The sequence below is a fragment of the Corvus cornix genome, chromosome 1 (genome assembly GCF_000738735.6).
Source record: "Corvus cornix cornix isolate S_Up_H32 chromosome 1, ASM73873v5, whole genome shotgun sequence".
NCBI classification, from domain to species: Eukaryota; Metazoa; Chordata; class Aves; order Passeriformes; family Corvidae; genus Corvus; species Corvus cornix.
The window spans coordinates 35,231,467-35,248,266 of record NC_046332.1 but is presented as its reverse complement, the minus strand read 5'-3'; the positions used below and the strand labels follow the sequence as shown (position 1 = coordinate 35,248,266).

Below are 16,800 nucleotides of genomic sequence, written 5' to 3'. Positions count from 1 at the left end.
ACCAGTTTCCTTTCATGCTACCCAAGTTCAGGTGGTAGTTAAATAGAAACAGCTTTGTCAACACAACACCACTAAAAGTAAAGAAATAAAATACATACAAAACATGAAAAAAGAGAAACTCAGAGAGAGAAGATCCCCAAACATGCTCAACTTCAAGGATTTTTTTAAAAAGCAAAAAAAAAAAAAAACCAGGGTTGGGAACAGGAAGATATTTAGGGATTCAAATCTGAACCTAAAGATAACCAAATTCGGTGCAGCATCTTTGCAGGCTACTCACAAATCACCAGCCTCTAAATTAAATACAGGAAAACACAATGTAACCCCCCCATATTTGTCATTATTTGCACTATCGTCACTATCTGCAAGGTATGGTTGACCTCGCATGAACCTTAATGTTCATGGACTGCAGGGAATCATTACAGAAGTGAAAACCAGGGAGACAAAAGCAGAGCGGAGTCAAGCAGGCAGCACATGCCCCAGAACAGCCAAAATTCAGACAAACAGATCAGGTTACAAGTACTCAAGCAAGTAAACACCAGTGTAAAATAGGAACCAATAGTTTCAGCTATCAAATTACACAAAAAAAAACCCTTGTAGAAATGCAATACCAATATAGACAAAATGTTAATCTGGACAATATTTAATAGATTAATACATAAGAGATTACTCACGTTATAGATATTTGGTTGAAAGTTTGGAAATAAATACAATAGTTCTGGTAAACAAAAATGAACTATTGTGCTCACATTAGTATTTTTAAATAAACATCTTACAAATAATAATTTAAGATACTTTATTCATGCAATCAAAATTATGCTATCACATAATAACAGTGGGTATTAATGTTTTTGACACTTTAGATTACCTCCTTGGTATCAATTTCAGTCCCCATTGACACCAAAAGAAATATTGAAAAAAACCCCTCAACATATTTAAAACAGAAGCCGGTAAGACCTGGGTATATTCTCTTTGTTGAAATGATACTGTCCATAGATACATAAAAGGATTCACACAGAGAAGAGGCACAAAGTAAAGTAAAAGCACCAGCCTTTCCAGGTTTGAAACTTTCTGGAGGGAGGATTAAAAAACAACTTCCTTCCCAGCAGGATTGGACTCTTCTCCCACAGAACAAGCAATAGAACAAGAGGAAACAGCCTTAAGCTGTAGCCAAGGGAGGTTTGTTTTAGATATTAGGAAAATATTCTTCACCTAAAGGGTTGCTAAGCATTGGAAGAGGCTGCCCAGAGAAGTGGTGGAGTCATCATCCCTGGAAGGACTTAAAAGATGAGTGGAAGTGGCAGTTGGGGAGATAGTTTAGTGGTGGACCTGCCAGTGCTGAGTTAGAGTCAATCTTAGAGGTCTTTTCCAACTTTAATCATTCTGTGATTCTTCTCCACTTCTTTGATGGCTGCATCCAATTTCTGCAGTGACCAGGGCCTGAATAACATCTAGTGTTCACCATTACAAAGATATTTGAGATGTCAGCTAAGGGGAGTATAACATGCTATTATTTCAGTTCATGAGTTTGCATCTTTGAGGTATTTTCTCCTGTCATACTTGATGTGCACCCATATGCTCTATCATGTTTCTGGCTTTTTTTCTGAACATCAGAACACCACTTCTTTGAGCAAAGTGCTATTTTCAGACCAAACACTGTAATTTTCCATTTCAACTGTAGTAATGACAAAGCTTTCAAGTGGGAGACTGTTTCACAGAGTCTGGAGCAGCAGGTGAATTCTGAACACGCCCAGGGCTGTCCTCTTGCACAGCATACTGCGTTTGCTGCACTCACTGATGCCATTTTGGTCTTGTGTAATTCAGTTGCCTCTGTTACAAGGACAACAGAGCTTGGACAGAAGTCTGCTCATCGTGACGCCAGTTCATGAAGACTCAGTAAAATACATGAACTATTCTGATTCACAGAGAAATTCTGTTCTCCCATTATGTAAGTTTTCTTCCTCTACCTACTCATGCAGGAGTAGGTTTGTTGGGTTTTTTTAGCTAGGAATATCCCCTCCTCACTTTTCTGTTCCCTACCTCCTTACCACTTGCCATAAATCAAATGCTGTTGCAGAATTATGCTATTCAGCCCCTGGAAAAAGTGAAATTGATAATCTGCATCTTTGCACGTTCCTTGAGAAATAAGCAAGCAGAGCAGTACACAACCAGAAGTTATTTATCAGATGAGATGAATCACTCAGTAGTGGGATAATAACAGCATAGCTCTTCTATAAAACACTGAAGGAGGCAACAGCAAAAGGTTGACAGGCAGGCAGAAAAGGAGTTCAATTTTTGTGGAAATTATAAAAGACGATCATTTTGGTAAGCGGTTTGGTCTTTGTATAAATCGGCTACTCCCTTGCTCACGAGTGACATGAAAGATGTGTTCCCTGAAGCAAAGGGGGAAAAGGAAATAACAATGAAAACATTGATGGAGACAATATGGAAAAGTTCAGCATGCTGAGTTATTTTAAGTTTAGAAAAAACGCCAGGAATCCAGGAAAAAAAAATATTACAGGAGGGAGGCAATTTTACTTTAATCTTTTTAAATGTGTTGGAAAGAAAGTTATAATCTAAATTTATAAGGAAATATTGCAGCCAGTAAAACTGATTTAAACCCTCCAAATTGCAGACAGGATGATGACTGAGGAATTTTAAAAATATCCACAAGAATCAAAGGAAATGTCTTATTGGCTTATCTACAATTAAGTAAAACACAGGTTACCAGTGAAAGAATAATTCACTACTATGTCTCACCAAAAAAATGAAACTAAATAGAAAGAACAGTTTTACCACTGTCCCATCATCAATGGAACTGGTCAATTTTGAGCTAGTCATCAGTCTATTCACTGATACTTAGGAATAATTAAACCTGTCAGGACAAGGAAAAGGAATAAATTAGTACACCATTAAGAGTCCTTTTCAACCCTAATTACTAGCTGCCTTTCTGAAAAAAAAAAATAAATCCAACAACAAAAAACGTATTAGGGGTTTTCGGTTGCTGCTTTTGTGTTCAAGAGCTTTACTTTAAACCGCAAAAACAAGAAACTAAACTGAGCCTTGTACAGGGTCCTTAGCTTGGTACCCCTGTACAAATATCCCAACATCAAAGCAATTCTCCGATTGCTTCCAGAACTTCTGGCAGTGCTTCATACTATTCCTAGAACACCTCCTTCACTACTGGGGCAATGAAATGCTTCTTCAAATGCTGACCAATACTGTACTTATTACCAAGGGAGAAGCACACATAAAAATATTGTCTGGGGGGAAAATCACAGACCCTTATTACCACTTGGCTTCTTAAAACAAAAAATCAAACTCATGACACATACATATCACATTAAAACTGAATGAGGGCTAAATACTAGCAGATTTAATGTAAGAAGCCTTTATGAATCTGACCTGAGGTCCCTATGCTTTTGAGCAGAAACAAATCCAAGACAGAAAATTAAACGACAGAAAAATTAAACAATTGAAAAATAAAAAAGAAATACTTAAGAATTAAATTCTGTTATCTTCTGGTTTCTCTTGAAAATGTGTCTTCTATTGGAAAGCTTTGATATAAAAATTAGGAGCTTTCTCAGGTCTTACCTATAATAAGTACTGAATCTCTAGCAAAGAGCTTTTGCTTCCAATTAAAAACCAAATGTTCACACCTGAAAGGTTTTGATTAATAATCAGACAGCCTTATACAACTGGATAAACATTCCTGCATACTCTGGAAGGGTATAATTTTGCTAAATCTACAGACACTAAAGAAAAAATTGTTAAATTAAAAAAAAAACTTTTAAAGTATTTTCTCTCCCCCAAATATAGCACTGTTTTTATCTGCTTGTTAGGTTACCTGAGCAGAAACTACTTTAGAATCATGTAACACATGACAGATCAGGCCTTATCTTCAAAGGTGGTAGTGGGAAAACCCAAAGGAATTTCAAACTCCTGAGATACCAACAAAGAATTTAATTATTAAGTGATTTACTACAGTATTTTGATACTATAATCTGCCTACAATACAGAAATGGGTCAAAGAAAAATTGAAGCAACCCTGGTTCATTACTATATCTTCAAATGCTTAATGTGTATATTTTCAAATGTTTAATATAATGCCAGATAAGAATATCAGGCACAGAAACACAATTCTTTCTCTTTTTTAGAGATCTTTCATAAAATTTCGTAAGATATCCTGAGTGAATTAACAGAGCTAAATCTGAACTCCCATCTTTACTGCGAAAATGACTGAATGAAGTATTCCGGCAATAAAAGCAGCTTTGTCTAAGTTTAGCTCTCCCAAAATCCCTACTTAGGGAACCTTTCACATTCAGTGCTGTGGGACTGAAGACATCTTAATAGCAGGCAGCACGAAATCATGTTGTAACTCACAGACAACCTTTCCCACAGTCTTCTGATCAGATGGTGAGACCAGTCCAAAGAGTCCCCCTTCAACAGGCTGACCCAGTTCTCGCAGTACCACTCCAGCAAAGCTTGTACTCTCTAACCACATTTCTCTGCCATAGCTCTCACTTTGGGGATGAAGCTGTAGAAGCAGAAATCTTGTGGGCTCCTTCTACTTATTATAAGAAAAGACTTTGTCTTGACAGCACCTTAAAAAAAACAACTGTTGAATACTGGAGAAAACAAAAATGAGGAAGGGTGAAGATGCCAGGAGATAACTTTCAAATGCACAAACTGTTCTCTCTGTTTCAGACGTAAGTACAGCATTTGAAATGCTAAACAGGTGTCACTTTTCACTCCAGAATTAGTAGTGTAACTTCAAATTGTATTTTTTTTTTTGCGTAAAAACGCCTTGAGATAAGGGACCAAGGGAGGAACCTTTTCTTAGCCAGCTATTTGTGACCATGTCCATTGCTGAGCAGCACTTTAATAGCTTTAAAATCATGTACTGATATTTTAATATACGCCAAAATATTTATTAGTCAATAGAATTAAGTATCTTTATTTCTGTCTTTTGTATACAAAGTTCCCCTACCTAGAACAGTATTTCCCATATTATTGACACATTAAAATAATCAAAATATTTTGTGCCTCTTGATGCCAAATGCCGTTTGTAGAAACTACATACACTGGAACTGCAATAATTTATATTGGGAGAAGGAAAAATGCTCATTTAAGCCAGTTTCACAAGTACAGTTCACTGCTGGAAAATGCTTTGGAAAATAAGACATCTCACACAGAGATTATTTCTTGATACCCACCGCCTCTACCAGACCACACTGGTCACCAGCTGCTACTTTTAAATGGCTCTGTTATTCAAGACTAAACAAGAGAATGAACTTTAAGATCTTTGGTGGCTACCAAGAGCATAGAAAGAGATATCAGTCAATCTTTCCTTTCAACATCATCACTACCACTCAAATGTCCAGTGAAGGCACTTTCTTTAAGTCTGATAAACAGCTCCAGGGTCAGATCTCATTACATAAAAGTTCTGAGTTTCAGCAACTTAAAAGAGCTTTTTTTAAAAAAAAAAAAAACAACTCACATTTCATTAAACATATGTGCACATTTCCAAATGTCAGGAATTCCAAGCACTTTCCTTATGACTGGAAAATTGTACCCACTCATGGTCTCTTCACACAGTCATTTCAAAGTGAAACTGAGTTCAAGGGCATGCAGATGACACAGGGAAATTTATTTGTCTACATTTTTGTCCTGAATTTACACGAAGTCCAATGAGCTGTAATGAATGCCACAGAAAGGAGTACATTGTGTACAAAATAATCTTACTGAAAATAAATATTTCCACATCTGCTTCTGTTCAGTTCCATCCTGCACAGAATGCAAAATGACACAGCTCAGAGCGAATTCAGACAAGTAAATTATAAATGAATGTTGAACTCTTACAGACAAGTTAACAGAGATTTAAAATCCAACATGCAAGGGAGTCAAAGCACCTGCCAGAAAGGAGCTTTGTAAAGAACACAGTGCATCTCTCCCTTTGTTATAAACACTTCAGCAATGAACAAAAGGAGGCAGCAAGGCTGTTACTGTTAATGCAATAAAACATTTTCTTCTAATTAGGAGTGAAGCTTAGCTTCCAAACTTTAGTGAAATTCAAGAGATAAGCAAAGAGTATGATATATCCCAACAATATCATTAGTCCTAAACTTTTAGCATGAAGTTTCCAGGGCAACCTGAGCATCACCTTGTATCACTGAATAGTTGCAAATACCAGAGGTTTCCAAGCCACTGGGACCCAGCTCCACCAGAACCTAAAATGCAGGAGATCACATGGGTTACTAAGACCATGTTACACTGCAGGTAACCCCATTAATTAGTTTATTATAGGAAATAAGTATATCTATTGCATGACCTATTGCAAAATAAGCAGTGGCATTTTGCCCATATAATGAAGAGAGCAAAAGCTTACTTTTCACATGTACTTGGAGGACTCCGAGTCAATCATTTACCTACCCCAAGCCTCTCAAGGAGATGTTAATACTAAACTTTTTCCCAGCCTTTTCCCAAGCTTATTCAGATAGTCAGCTGTTCAAGGCAGGCATCATCCCTTACTAAGTTCATGTAGCTCCTGATACACATTGCTGGTGCAACTGCAATTCAGGTCTCTGGCTGGTCCTTCATTACTTTGTCACATGATGGATTTTGTGAAAGCCCTCGTGCGCCTCCTTTGTGAAAGGAGGGAAACTGACATTGCATAGTGAAGATGGGGAGCACCATCATTATCACCTCCGAAAATGTCAGGCTAAGCAGTTCAAATTTTGAAAAGTATATGGGATATATATAATACAATATAGTAAATAGAAGCCGGGGCTGGTAACTATTCCAGGGATTCTAAATGTAAGGCTAAAACAGTGTTTATTCCAATGAGTCTTTCAATGCTCTGACCTAAAAAAAAAAAATTTAAAAAGAAATAAAAAAAAAAACCCCTTGAAGTACATGCTTAAATTATTATTTCCCATCTAGCAAAGAGCTTAAGTCACTTGTTTGGTTAAATACTGTTAAAAACAAGGGGACCTATACACTCTCTTAAATTCACTCCCCACCGAGTAAAGCACTAGAGCATGTGCTAAACATGCCTTTGGGAATTAGTGTCTCTTTATGCACACCCTCACAAATACTTAGGCACATTTTTAGTTTTGTCACCATGAATATTTCCATTGATAAACATGTCCACAGCTGTTAACAGGAAAAAGACCTGAAGCATACTAAGGAGGAAATTTATCAAACAAATTACAACCACAATATTGCTTCTTTTTGTAAATTACAATCCCAGAGGTAAATGAGAAATTTCTCTATATGAAAAGATAAGAGTAAGGGGGTCAAAACTGTTAAGGGGAAAAATATACTACAGAAGTAAAGCAAGTTATTGCCACAGCTAACAGAAAAGTAAACTTTCTTTGCTCCGCTTCCACATCTTTTCCATACTCAGAGTTCTTTAATAGGGCATGTAGATCCAAAACAGCACAGTATTTGCATTTTTAATCCCATATAATTAATGAGCACTTTTCCCTCTTACTTCAGTCGGAATCCCCATATAGGAAAATATAAGCCAATTGATGCCATATGTCTCTCTGAATTGTTATTCCAGATGTATTCCTTGTATTCCTTGGAGTCACAGAATTGAAGCTCTGTTTCCTTGAAAAATAACACATTCCTAAAAACTCAAATGAAGCAATTTTGAGTATAAAGTAGTTTATTAATAAGATTCCTTTTTTTGATAATGTTCATTTCCTTCAGCGTTTTTTCCTGTAACCTAAGTACAAAATAAAGGAATAATTTACCTATAACATACTAAATTGTCAAGAAGCACAAATGCACTTAGCTTTAGCTTTTAGCTTGAGATTTCTCTGGCCAGAATGGCTACCTAGCACTTAGACGGGCATTTGAGAACTAATTTTTAAGTTTTCATTTCCTTTAGCACAGAAAAACTTCACCCATAGTCTGAAGCAGTGGGATTTGATCAGAATTCTTGCTTTTAAAACACTGCAATGTTTCATTATCTTTTTCTTTGGCCTTGTAACAAAGAAAGAAATAAAAATGCACCATTTTGTGGGAATATTTGCTTAACTGAAGGTTAACTGTGCTTTAAGTACTGCAAACAGAAAATCAGAAGTGGGGAAGGGAGTTGCAGCAATAGCTTTCCCACACTGCTCTGCCAACAACCTCAACTTTGTTGGGCCATTTTCTCTAAGGGCTAGAAGTAATTAAGTTTCATTGCTAAATCAGTCTTGAGGCTGTCTTGAGCAGAAAAATCACTTATGCTTAATTGCATGTGGTGATGTGGTGAGCAGTCCATTAGGCAGACTGCAGATACCAGTTTACTTTTTGCAGCTCTGCAGGATACTTATAAATGAAAGGTCATTATTTTATCCAGGCAGTCACTTGTATAATACATATTTCCTACAGAAAACAGTGCCACTTCAAAAAAGGCTCATATTTGAGTTTTTGTTACATAGTTCTACTAAATATTATTTTGAGGGTTGTTGGGTTTAAAAACTTGAGTTTCTGAAATTCAGAAACAATAAAACTGAATATTTATTCTACCATAATAAACGTATTTAATAATTACATTATAATTTTATCGATTGTAGTACATTTTAAAAAACAATATATTTAAAAAAAAACTGAACTGCCCAGCATTTTTAATATAAGAAGACGCATCTGTAACATAAATATGTATAGCTACACACACATGAACACATGCACATGGCCAGAGGAATGTTCTCCATGACCAAGAAACTCTACAGACTGTTTGCTAATCAGAACCACATATTTTTCACCTGATTCCACCAACAAAGAATTAGTTTCCATTAAATTGTAACCAACAGGAGCACATTGGTTTCATGGTTCAGAGTGGGAGAATTGTTCCAGCAGTTCATGCACCCTATCATTCCTGCTGCTGGCAGACCAGATCTTCACTTATCGCCATCACCTTGCACTGAGATATCAGTCAAGAAAGACAGTATAATCCTTCCTAAGTGATTAAATATTGTAAAAATATTACAGCAAATTATCACAATGAACCCATGCAGACTGCTACTACAGAACTTTAGCAACATTTATTTTCATTAACATCCACTATTCCTGATTCTTGAGTACCCAGAATGCTCAATCCTGAGCAGTGAGTAACAGCACTTGATCTTGCTCGTAACGACAACTTGCTTTAACATTTGTAAAGGTACCTAAATATCTGAGGCTAGACTGTTCTCCTAAACATGCTGTTATTTAGGTATAGGGTTGGCTTCTCAGGGCAAATGCATAGAAGTTCTTTAAAAGAAGGAAGAACATCAAAGATTTTTAAGTTTGAAATTATTTCAGATCACTGGAGTGTAGTACCAGTCTTACAGTGTCCAAAAAAGCTAGCTGTGCTCACCCAATAAGAATCACTACCTGTCACGTGATAGAAATGTTCTAGAGTCTCTTCCCCCAGCACCAAATAATGTCACACCAGAAATACTTCACCCTGTGTTTGGTATCAGTTCCCAATCCAAGTAGTCAACCTCCCTATCAAGAGTATTTTCCCATACCTTCACGTTTTTGGAAAGAATAATAAAACCCTTAGCCTTTATAACCTGGAACTGCTTACCTTAGATACTGCCATTTGTTTTTTCTACAGAATTAGAGAAATTCATGTAAATTTTAACTTTTATATAATATTAATCAAGTATACACCCAATAAAGGATTATTCTAGCTTTATACCTACTGAAAAATGTTTGAAAATTTAGGTCTTTAAATACAAAGAGTAGCACACAGAATCACAACATGATTGTTGAAGTTGGATGGAATGGAAAAAGCTTTCTCACTGACTGTAGGCACATTCACCCTTTTTTCAGAAACCCAAAAAAAATCATTTCAAACTGCATTTTGACTTATGCAATCTCTTAACATACAGGACAATTAAAAGTTACCAAAGACCACTACTATTTCTTCTTTGTGTTCAACAATACTTTACTAAGTCAAACACATGGACAAGAAGCATAAAATAACTTGAATTGAATGAGAACACTGTTTTCCAAAAGGAATATTACATTTAATTAGCTGAAAATCACTGAATGTAACATTTACACTGACATTAAGACACCCCTTCTTCAAAGTGACTGTTCAGCCTGGAGAAGAAAAGGTTGCATGGGGACCACACAGCAACCATCCAGCATCTGAAGGGGGCCTACAGGGAAGCCAAGAGGGATTTCTTCATCAGGCACTGTAGTGACAGGACAAGAGACAATGGCTTCAAACTGAGAGTACATTTGGATTAGTTTTTAGAAAGAAATTCTTTACTGTGAGGGTGGTGAGGCACTGGCACAGGTTGCCCAGAGAAGCTGTGGACACCCAATCCCAGGAAGTGCTCAAGGTCAGGGTGGATGGGGCTCTGAGCAACCTGGTCTAGTGGAAGGTGTCCCTGCCCATGATGAGGGGGAGATGGAACTAGATGTTCCTTAAGGTCCCTTCCAACCCAAATCATTCCATGATTCCGTGACTGTACATAAAGCAGTGATTTAGTTGACACGCACATATTTACACTGCGAAGCGTTGGCGAAGATCGTGTGCGTTCATACACTGGCAAGGCTATTCTTCCAATAATTTGAATCAAACAACTTGCACGGAAACTGAAGATCAGTTGAGTGTATGCTTTAGTACCACTCAGCATTCTTAAATGCCTAGAGGAATGTGAACCAATTCTTAGCTTTATCAGGTTAAGTATCTTCTTACAGTTGCCTATTTCTTTAACTCCATGAAAGAATAAACATACATCATTATCAACACCACCAAAGTGAGAAAGAAGCATTATTACAGCATGAAGCTCCAGTAGCACCTACTCTGCCTTTCCTCACGTACACGAGTAAAAATCCCCCTGCACATGATCTTTACTCTAGCAGAAATGGAGTTGCAGGGGGCAATTTTGCAGGCAGGTTTTAAGGATAAAAGCAAATGACAACTTCATTCCAAGGCCACAACATAGAAGACCAAGATCTAGATTGAGAGATAAATATATTTCCTTACATTTAGCTTTGTTGCCATAATTTTTTATTGATACCTTTACCACACACTCACTGCTTTACTGATGGAAAAGAGTAAGAAATCTGAAATATATAGGCAAAGTATTAAGGAAAAAAAAAGAGAAGTCTTTCAAATAGGTAATTCCCTCCTTACTTTACTCCTTGCCAATACTTTCTTGGTAAAACACACCTGGCAAATACCCCTGAGCATAATTTAATTTACTTTTTAGCCTTGTGTTTCACTTCATAAAGGGAAGTTACGACTATTCTAAGATAAATACATACCATGAGCTTGCACTAAAGAAAATTACAGTAACAATAATGGTTAGCATGGTATGTCAAATGCCTGAAGTACTAAATCCCATTGTTCCACTCCATGAAAAATAGACAGACTACATTTTCCATGCGCTTAAAAGAAAAATACAAAGCGTGAGTCACCTAGATATTATTTCACTTCTGTTTTGAAATTTAAGTTCTCCAAGTTTCCAAACTTGCGTGTTACCTTTCTTCAGTGGTACCTCTCCATATGCTGAAATATGCAGCCACTATCCTACTTTCAGATCCTTCTACCTTAAATTTACACCAGACAATGTGATTCCTACAGTGCATTAATTTTTCACATTCCCTAAAAAATTAATTCCATCACAACACTTTAAAATTATTTAGAGCGGATCAATACTTTATCAAGGCTTGAGACGATTTTTAGTAAGGAACAGACTATCCTCAGGCAAATGGCATATTAAAAGAGCAGAAAAGTTCTTTATATTCAGCTATGCTTTTGAGACAAATTTTCTTTCCTCTTCATGATTAAAAATTAATTAAAAATCTATAGACCACTTAAAATGGTAACTCAGGGCAACCAAGACAAATAACACCTTCACACAACTGAATACATGGCAAAAACAGCACTGGAACACTGCACACTGGAACACCTCAAAGGCAATCTGGTGGTTTCCCTCCCCAGGGTTCAATGGCTTTCTCAATCTTTCTCTCTCTCTCTCTCCAATCAAGCTTTAGTTTTCACTACATTTAATCAGAAGAATTACTTACTTTTGACTTACTTCCAGATAACATAGATAAGGTATGCCAGTCTTTGGCAATTAAGTTACCTTTGAACTGTTACCCATTGTGACCTGCCAAAAGGATTTTCCAGATCCCAGTACTATTTTAAAATACTTCTGACACATTTGTCCCAAACCAAAACCTTAAGCCAGAGGACTACAAAACAGTTCTACTCTTGTGGATATGCTTTATCCATTTGTCCCTGCTTTATAAGAAGTTATAAAAGACAGATTCCATACTACTTCCAAAACAGATTTCACTAATGAGAAAGCAATAACTATGTATGCCAATAATTTGAGTTGTTAATTGATGGTTCAGAACACTGTTATAGGATACCTTTTTATTTTTAATTTTTTTAAAACACCTTTTTTTTTCTTTTTGAGTAAGCTAAAAATTAAAGTACAGATTATTTTCTTATGACAGAGAGAAGGGACCTCCCTTTAGATGAACAGGTACTCAGACCTGCCTGCAAGCAACTCCTTTCTTTTAGTTTTGCGCATATTTTTCAAATATAAGTGGGTAATTATAAGAGAAATTAATACTGAAACCTACTGGCATTTTGGATCTTACACGACATTCAGAAATACGATTTGGTTAAATTAAATTTACACTGGTTTGCAACACATTCAATTTTAAAAATACACTTGTTTTCCATGTGCCAGCAACCCTTAACCAGGACAGGAAAAACCCAGAGGATAAGATCCAAGAGACTGAAAATCCTACTTGAAGGCAGAAACAGCCCATGGAAGCTGTGACACGGCCACAAAAAAATTTAAGTTTCCTTGTACCAAGTCTGGGTTGCTAGGAATCATATCCCTGCAGTGAGAACAAATATGGCTCACTCTGCCCAACAGTGCTGCCTTTTAAACATGCCCTTGGCTAAAGACAGACACTTAAGAAATCAAGCACCTTCAGGACTTTGGTGTAACTACAGAGTCTCTACTGCTGCAAGATTTACGAAAGTCTGAGAAAACATCTTTCCTCACACATTAACAGGACAGTACCAAAGTATTCAAGAAAAAAGCATGGAAACCAGAGGTGCTGGGGGAGCCTGTGACAGCAGAACTTTTGAATCCTGGATAATAAAGACATCTTTGTGATTGGAAGGCACAAGGGTGAGGGGATCAGATGTCCACTGTCCAACTGCAATTCAGTTTCTAATGTGCCTGTAAGTGATTATTCCTGGTATGCCCCTGAGCTGAAACCACAGGAAACTGTGCACCCAAAGGAATTTTATTTAAATGAAAATCAATCTCAAACTATTCTTGGTACTTCTTCAGAACCTGCAACATGATCATTTATGAAGTATTCCTGGGTTTCATGTATTACAAATGAAACTGGCCAAAAGCACAAGCAAAAATATCATTGTGACAAAGCCCAAAATTTAGGAATCAAATGCAGAATCCCTTTATATGGAAAAGAGATTATCATTTAATGAATACTTAGTTCCATGTCATCTCCACATTACACAACTAAATATGATGACAGGTGTCATAATATCTCTTTTGAATCACTCCATTGGCAAGTAAAATTAAAAAGTTCTTCCTCATACAAAAAGTCATCAGAGTTACTGTTAATAATACAAAAGATTCATGTCTATATGACTTAAATTCCACAGGTGAGTTTACAAGACTCTACACTACACTCTACTATGGCATAGTGGACCGGGAAGAAAGAGGGCAAGGAAAACCTGAGCTGGCAGTAATATCACTTCAACCTTTCCAAGGTTCTTTTAGTACGTCTGTGGAAGGAAAAGCAGTGCTGCACCATGAAGGAGCATTTCATATTGCTGTTCCCACTGTTACGTATTCACTTGTAAAAATATTAAAGAAACCCCATTTTAAAGATACTTACTAATCCCGTTGTTCTACGTTTAGTTAAACGTGGTATCGCAAATACATCACCGGTATTAACTACGAACACAAATCCACAGAAATTACTTTTTACAGATATCTGGGCTAAATTCATAAAACTTCGTGCTCCACATTACTTAATTTACAGAAAACACACAGAATGGTGAAATCTGTTAAAAACGGCTTTAAACCAAAACAAAGACTTGTCTTCTTCCAACAAAGTGCACTTTCAAGCATGGGTATTTACTGCCATAGCAATGCATACGGTTACATGTATTACACTGCAAGGCCATAAGCCATTTTAGGCTAGAAAAATTTACATTTTTCTATATATTTATACTTCAAGACTGGTTGCCAATGATACTTTCATAGCTACAAATGCTCCAGCCTCATTATTTATGAGAGCACTGGTTTGATAACTGGTTTGATAAATTCTCTCTGTGTATAGCCACCAAACTTAATCTTAGCTTGTACCCAAATGTATTCCATGTTGCCACCGTGCACCCAGCAACTCCTCACAGCCCACTGCTGCCAACCCTTGCTTCTCCTTACGGCTCTTCCTTGGCGTTCAGCACACAGCAGTAGAGGCTCCAGGGAATGCAAAACTGGAAAGCACAGTCAGCTCTGAAGCAGAAGCCTCCTTGTATTCCTCTTCTCACTCATTTCAGCAGGCATGCTGTTGCTGCTCCTGTTTCCTCAACCCCATCACTGCTGCCACATCAGCCAGCACCCACAGAGCCAGCAGGCTTGTCTGGAAGAGACTGGACACTGTGAGGAACAGATGGCAGCAGATCTGAGCCTCCTGCATGAAGACTAGAAGCAGAAGAAACAGCTGGAGATGCTCTCTAGGTGGTGTCAGGTCCAGGCTCCCCAAATGCACAGCTCTCAGCTGCGCCAATCACCTGCACTCAGCTTTATGTCATTAATGAAATGCATCCTAAGATTTCCTTTCAGAAGCACAGCCATGGGATTTGGTGTGATCACACGTGCTCCACAATTTTTGGATCATTTGGGAATCGGCTAGAAGTGCTAACAGAAATGAATGTTAGGCTCTGCCTCATGCTCCACCCCCACAACAACATAACTGACAGAAATAACTAATTAACATGAACAACTAATTAACATGAACAACAACATACTGACTCCTGATAATAAATTATGCTTCTGGGTTTGATTCTTTCCCATGGATGCTGCTACACTTAAACCCAACCAGGAGCAAGAGAACCACTGCAAAGATTCTTCAGGAACCTCTATGACTAATATTCCACAGTTAAGAAATTTTTGGCACTATGCACCCAATTTTGATAACTGGTTTTGGCAGCACAATTATCTAAACTCTCAACAGCAATTTTATAAACCACATTCGAAAGTAGAAAGACCAAACCTGTACAACCTCATTTTTCAATTTCTTCAAGGATAATAAATGAAAACCATAAAAATTATATATGCATAAAGGCCTGATAAGGCCAAATGAATGAGGAAATGTAGAAAGGAGAAATAAAAGGGACTGCCAGTGGACATTCGCTATAATAACTTATAAATCCACCTGGTGATGACAACTGGATCATAATGGACAACTTTTCATGTATCCTGTTTTGCCTGTAGAAGAAACGTTTCCACATTAATCTGTTCAGTGGTACAGACAGAATACTGTTTGGTTTTTTTAATTAATTTTAAAAAAAACAGGTATGACTTTTGCCTTCTAATAGTGGACAGGTTTACCCTCTCTCAAATTTTAAATGGTGTTACATTTTAAGCTCTGATGTGAAAGTTGAACAGCACTTTTGCACATTTGGACTGCTGCCTCCATATTTTGAAATTTCCATTTAAAAAGTTTCTCTGTTTTCATTTTCACTGCCAAATTCACACTTCTCAAACAGAATACAGTCAACTTTAGTTCATATTCAACTTTTTTTCTGGCTCCCTTTCTAATTTCGCACTGTGCAAACATCCAGCAATTTCTTGGAAAAGCAAAAAAAAAAACTTAGTATGACTCTAGATAATTATATGTTTCTTCTGGAAAAATTAGTTTCATCTGAATAATGCAATTTCTCATTTTCAGACTAAGTAAATTATATTTACACAGTGGAATTTAATGAAAAGATCTCCCTTGAGCAAAAACATTTTTCTACCTCATCGGTGAGCTGAACTGGCTCAACATAAGATGTATCAGATTCAGAAATTACTAATATCATTCACAATTACGTCTGTAGTTGTCCCAGTATTTTGCATTGCAAACAGTACAATTAGTTACTCTTTAAAAAAAAAAACCCTATAATTTGATTTTTCCATAATTAACACCATTCACTGGGTAACTACACAAACTTTTTGGGCAACCTGGTCATTAAAACATAGAAAATTAAGTACCCTTCACTGAAAAAAAAAACCTAACCAGGGAATTTGGAAGGGATGCATATATTCAGTAATTAACACTTCTGGAAATGGCATTATGCTCTTCTTTAGAAAGCAGCAGTACACAAAATACATAGAGGATCCATATATTCAGAAAAGCCAAAATTACGAACAATGACAGGACATGAAATCTCAGGTACATCTTTAGACACTCATGCAGAGATACATTACTTTGTCACAAAAGAGAAATTAAGGCAATCTCATCAGCATAGGGAACATTTTACAGCACAGCTGGGATTCCAGGGTCAGTGTAGGCCAAGATTCCAGATAAAATGCTAAGAATTTTTCACAAGCTTATTAGGAATTTGATCAAAATCATATTACCACAAAAAAACACTGAGATTTCTAACACTGAAAAACCCTACACACTGTAGCATCCAGCTGTGGCAATGCCCAGATCATTCCTCACTTCCAGTGTCATGACTGACTGTAGTATTTTATTTTCTAAATGAAATTTAATCTAAGTATAAATTGCACCAACCCATATTGGAACTATCAT

The 16,800-nt window shown here is 36.8% G+C and overlaps 1 protein-coding gene across 2 annotated transcripts in view; it reads right to left on the bottom strand.

Moving 5' to 3' along the window:
* The window catches only part of TMEM135 (transmembrane protein 135), a 160,789-nt gene that overhangs the window by 75,337 nt on the left and 68,652 nt on the right, over positions 1-16,800 (bottom strand). The window lies entirely within an intron of this gene.